The sequence below is a fragment of the Populus euphratica genome, unplaced genomic scaffold, assembly GCF_000495115.2.
Source record: "Populus euphratica unplaced genomic scaffold, PopEup_1.0 scaffold4.1, whole genome shotgun sequence".
Classification (NCBI taxonomy): Eukaryota; Viridiplantae; Streptophyta; class Magnoliopsida; order Malpighiales; family Salicaceae; genus Populus; species Populus euphratica.
The window spans coordinates 2,178,448-2,184,764 of record NW_011499859.1 but is presented as its reverse complement, the minus strand read 5'-3'; the positions used below and the strand labels follow the sequence as shown (position 1 = coordinate 2,184,764).

Below are 6,317 nucleotides of genomic sequence, written 5' to 3'. Positions count from 1 at the left end.
ATAAAAACAAACAGAACAAGCCTCATAATTTTGACTATTTCAAGGTTCCTAATTATTTTTCTTCTTGCCTACCTGTGCTCCATTTAATTGGTCGTTATAATTTATTTTAGTTTATTTTTAATAAAATTATCTCAATTTTAAACAAATTTTCTAGCATTTGCTCAGTATTAAATTTTACAAGTATATGTTTTTATTATCATATAATTAAATAAAAATAATTTTAAAAAATAAAAATTTTAAACCTAGTGAATTCCATGATACAGGTCATGGGTTTTGTAAGTTAAGCCGCAAAACCTGGGTTAATGTAATGTGTTGTTGTCTTAACATTAAAAAAAAAATCTTCATGATTAATTGGTTACCTAGCTCAATTTCCTTGTAAGTTAATTTTAAATTCGAGTTAAGCAAGAAGTTGGGTCAAAAGGTTTCAGGATTGATCCATGCGGTGAGGTTTAATAATAATGTTAAATATATATATGTATTTTCTTGTTAATTCCATCTTTAAAATTTTTTTCTTCAATTAAATTTTTCATTAGCCTTATAAATTAATTTTATCCTTCAATAATTAATTAATTTTAAATTAATATTTATAATTTTTTTAAGTTGATTTCTATGAGGTTGTCTAAATTTCAAACAAATATTCTAATATTTAATTAATTCTCAATTATACAAGTGTATATTTTTGTTATTATATTATTAAATAAAAAATAAAAAATATTAAATTCAGTGAAATCTATGATACATGTCACAAGTTTTTCAGCTTAAATCGTAAAGTCAGATTCATCTGATATGTCATTGTTTTAATATAAAAAAAAATAATCTTGAAATTTTTTAAAAATTAAAGCAAATTTTTTTTATCATTTATTTATATTATTTTTTAACTTATTAAATTAATTAAATTATATCAATATAACTCTAAAAATGATTAAATTCAGTCCATGATTCATATCACAAGTTTTTTAACTTAAATCGCAAAGTCAGATTGATCTAACATATCACCGTTTTAATATTAAAAAAAATTATCTTATAATTTTTTAAAAATTAAACCATATTTTTTTATTATTTATTTAAATTATTTTTTAACTTGTCAAATTAATTAAATTATATCAATATAACTCTTTTATAATTTAATTTGACACACGAGTGTTTTTTTTTAAGTTAAAACTCAGGCTACGAGCAGAGGTAGCCGCGGTGAGTTCGTATTGTCGAAATAAAAAAGAACTAGAGACTAGAAAGCAACCCGAGCTCTGTCGTTAACTGGACCAGGGAGATCTGACATAATCAGTCAGATGCAGGACCATGCACAGATGAGAGGGCGTGGGCCGGTGGGTGGGTTGTGGAATCAATTACAGCAACTTAATTACATTCTATAGTTTGACATTTGCACACATGCTTAGCTGTCTACTCTATCGGCTTTAATAAATGTTGGGTATCGGGATGCAAACTGTATTTAAAAAAAAAATATTAAAAATTAATTTTTAATATATTTTTTTTTATTATTTTAATATATTAATATAAAAAATAATTTTTAAAAAATAAAATAATTATTAACACTTTAAGAGACAACTAAAACTTCACTCACAAATATATTCCCTATCAGTGCAATTACAGTGACCAGGTTTTTTTCTTATAATTTTATTTTCAAAATATTACTTTCTCTAAAATGAGGAAAAAAATTTGTTTATAGAAGGTAGGGATGGGATTTGAATTTATATTTATCTAATATATCATTAATTTTAATGACATAACTAAAAATTAAAAAAAAAATTAAGAGCAAGGAATTACTCCATTAAAAAGAAAAAATAATTTTGCGTTGTTTCTAACAACGGTGCACAACCAATTTAGTATAGTGTTTTGACAGAAATTACTGCATTAAAAAGAAAAAAACAGAGAACTTTCTAACCAATCAGTCAACTCCGACGAGTGCATTCCATGCATGGAATCTGAACACATCGGGGAGAATGGGTCGGCACACTCTTAAGCAACCCTTTGCAAGTGTTAAGCCAGTAGCAGTGACAATAAGCGTGGAGGGAACACATCGGGGAGAATGGCTGGGCACGAGGAGCCTGTTCGCAGACAATTAGAGGTTTCCAGCAACTGTGCTAACCCATGCCAGGACGAGCCAAGCTTTCTTCTCTTCGTTAGGAGATATTGCAATGGCAGAAGCTGCCGCCTTTGCTCCAAGAAAAAGAACTACCATTGTGCCAGCATGTTTGAAGCTTTGATCGATCGACGTTATACTCTTGGTGTTAAAAAGAAAACAAGCAAACATTACTTTCAAACATTTTCTTCGATTTTTTTCTTCATAATTCGACTTGCCTAGGGGGTAAAATATATCAGAAATATCGTCTTCACTCCCAAGTCTTGTAAATGGTAACAGGCTTATTTGTTTTCCTTTTGAAGCAAGAGACCCGCAGCCAAATTTTCTTAACAATGCTTCAATGGATGATATCTCCTTGAAAGAGAGTGTATGTTCAAGTTGATTATCTCAATGAACGAAACATGTTTTAAGGTTGCTCCCTTCTTGAAACCCATTGAACAGGATTTTTCACCCCCACCAAACCTTCTCCTCCAACAACAAAATAAAAAAAAATAAAAAAATAATAACAATCATGTTTTGTATAAAATGATTGCTTGCATCTAACCACTAGTTCTAAAACAAGTACCAGATGGAGACCCCAAATGTTTACCATGAAGTGATATTAACTGGGAATTACTATTGCGCTTCTATGATGAATTCGGGGAGAAAGACGATTGACCACGAGAAAAAAAGGCAACGACAAGAAACAAATAAAATCTATACTACCAGCACAGTGAAATGAAACAAGCATTCTCCACACCAACCCACGACTCTGGAAGTTGCAGTGCTGTAGTTAAATCCCCACCCCAAAGTGTCAAAAAAAGGAGAAAAGAGAAGAAAAATCAGGGCATCAACTTACCAGTTGGTACATTTGATGCAACATTTATGAGAACAAGAATTAAAAAGGCCAGCACAGCAATCCACGAGCATGATTGGTTCATGCATGGGGCTCCAATAAGTTCCAGAGACTGCAAGGCATTCCTATTCTATTGAAGCCATGTTCAAGCCCATTAGAAAGGGAACCAGCATTCCAACAGTAACAAGATAAACACACAACTTCCATGAAAATCTCTTCCATCTTTCCAGCAGGTGTTTCCTTTCCATGTTGCGGCCCAGACTCTATACCAGTCATCATTTCCGTAGTCCCTTGTACTCCATCCCTTGCAAATCTTTACTCCATTTCCTCTACTATTTGAGAAAACATATCATCAGTTAGCTCCTCTTCTGCAACGACTAATTTCTACAGTTCGATTTCACCACTGGAATCTCTGCACATATGTAATTCACTCAATCTGTTTTTAAGAGTATTGGAATGACCTCCATCCCTATTTACATCAATGAACTCAGGGAGTACATAGATTATGATGGACAGCTGAATCTTCCTCAGCAATCAGTTCATCCAAAGCATCCTCCTCCTGAACATCAGATAACAACCTCCAAAACATGCATATAAGAATTAAAGCATTCGCAAAGACACCGACAAGCATTGCAGGAAGAATTCCAGATACAAATTCCTCAAAAGAGATGCTGCTTTGAATAGAAATTATCAAGTTTTGAGGGTTGCCGATTGGAGTTGCAGAGGATCCAATATCCAGACTTGAAGCCAGCTCAAGCAAGAAAGGATCAGGTCAAATATTATTATGTCTAGCAATCTTTAATATGAACTCAGTGAGAATGACACAACTGATGTCATTAGAGAAAAAAAAACTCAAAATCGAAGAAACAATGCAGATCCAGTGGAGCAAGCCCTTTGCACCCCAACTATTCCATGATAACAAGACTCCCAGGCACCTGAACATGTCTGCTCTTTCTTTATAGATGCTTGCAACCATGATTCCAAAGAGAAGTCCTGGTACAGAGAGGTCAATGGCAGAATACACTTGCTCAGGGATGATGACTTTGAAGATAACCATGAGCATTGCCCCAAGGATGGAACCTGCTGTCCTTCCAATGGGCAGGAAAGGAACTGCTGGGAAAACTGCCAAAATCCAAAAGATTGCAAAGGCAACTGACCCTAAAACTACCGTCTCAATTGGAGCCAGAGCCATTTACAAGATTAAGCTTGTTTGTGAGCTAGCACTTAGCAGCCCCCCACCTTTGCAAAAACTTAGAAAAATTACTGGCTCTAAAAGAATATGATATCACTCTGTAGCTCAACCAATATTTGAATCTGAGAAAAGAGTGTAACTACAAATTTATTAAGAGCTGGTGAGATGGAAGTGGTCAAAATTGAAAAAATTGCCAAAAAGGATGGTAGAACCAGATAGTAGAAAGAATATAACGAGTTTATATGAATATTACCATGATAAGTTTACAAAGACACGCCAGAATGAGAGGCTAAGAAATGGATTGACAATGCCGGAGATTCTCTTCTGAAGCAGTCAAAGCAGCTGAACAGACATTCCTATTGGCGAGACATTTCAAAGCAAGCAAACAATTTCCAAAATAACCTTTAGCATGCCATGCCATGCTGAAAATGAATGACTGAAAATCTAATAATTTTTGCGCTAAAAGTAAATGTGTGGTCCTAGAGCATAGGTCTTTTTCCTAGTTGATATGGAAAATGCTGGAGATTCTCTTCTGAAGCAGTCAAAGCAGCTGAACAGACATTCCTATTGGCGAGACATTTCAAAGCAAGCAAACAATTTCCAAAATAACCTTTAGCATGCCATACATGCCATGCTGAAAATGACTGAAAATCTAATAATTTTTGCGCAAAAAGTAAATGTGTGGTCCTAGAACATAGGTCTTTTTCCTAGTTGATATGGAATTTGGATGATTTGCAAGCAATCACGAGTATCAGCATTTGCAGCAAAGAAAATAAATGAACTTGAATAGGATACAGACCGACACCAATATATAAGGTTGCATTTGATTTTGGAAACAGTTTCCATTGTAGTATTTCCTCTAATTGTCTGAAAACAGTTTCTAGTTTCACATGTTTATATTCTCAAACAAATGTGGTTGGCCAGAAATTAAAAGGCATTTTTTTTAATTCATTTTAGAGATTATCAAAATTTAGAAGAGGAAAAAACTTCACTGATATATTTTTTTAAATAGACATATTATCCCATATCTTCCCAACTTTGGTCACTGGACAAATTTCTATTAGTTGTTCAATCACCTTGCTTTGAAATAAAAAGCCACCCAACCAGAGCCTAATTGATCTTCAGAGGCAAGGACAATTCAGTTTCTTATCAGTCTTATGAGACTCTTGATGCGGTCCCAAAAATATTTCCTGTCATAAAAAGGAAGTGAGAGAGGTACTACTAAGACATTATTTGACAAAGTAAACAGTGTAGGACTTGTGTGTGCAGGTGTACCTATGGGCTGGGACCGGTTTTAGATATTTGAACATTTTATAAACTCAAAGTATCTCGAAATAGTAAGCTAAACAGTAAAGTTGACATAATCTCCAGTTCAGAAATACTGCCTTAAAGACTCTACATACCTGATCCTTGCATGAGCAATCTTCATCCATGTAACATCACCAACACAAATCGATAGCCTGTTTTCAAGCAACAGCTCCAGGAAAATAGAGTGCGTCACCATAACAGGGTTGTATCATGAGCCTACTTTTTTATTCATAGATCTATCTATTCATTTATGATTTCATAATAACATCACGCCTATTCACTGATTATCATCCTCCCCGTTTTCCAGATGAGCTTGGCTTATTAAGCTTCCAACTTCTTAACAGGGAGTCTTAAAGCTGCTGCAGGTTCCCACTGAGCTATCTCTTTGGAGCAATTTGACAATAAAATGTATATATGTAAGCTCGCAATTAGCCTGTCAACCTAATTGAGCACTGGACTCCTGTCTTGCTCCATTGAAACTCAAAATGTAACAAAGTGATATAAGCAAGCAAATCAAATCCTTGGATGAAAGATAATGAAAGGTTTGGGATGTACTTTCTTCACTTCCAATGCCTGTAAGCCCAGTGCAGATTTATATAGAAAAACTCAGTACGTAAGGTAAAGAAGACCTGACAAATGAATGGAGTTGGTAAGAGAACATGATGCATATGCTTCATGGTTGTATTTAAAGATGCATCATACCTTATCTAAGACACGTCAATAAATAAAGCCAGAAAAACATCATTCATGATTTTGAAAGCAAAATGATGATTCATCGAAGCATAAGCTGATGAAACAGTGACTCGACCAAAAGAAAACCAGAATGGAGCCACACAAACCAGTGAGACTTTCTGTTTCTCAACAGATCTGCTCCCGTTTTAAAG

General features: G+C 34.0%; 1 pseudogene; it reads right to left on the bottom strand.

The window, feature by feature from the left end:
* Positions 1–1,815: 1,815 nt before the first annotated feature.
* LOC105124364 (putative transporter arsB) lies at positions 1,816–6,056 on the bottom strand (annotated as a pseudogene).
* Between the last annotated feature and the right edge of the window lie 261 nt (positions 6,057–6,317).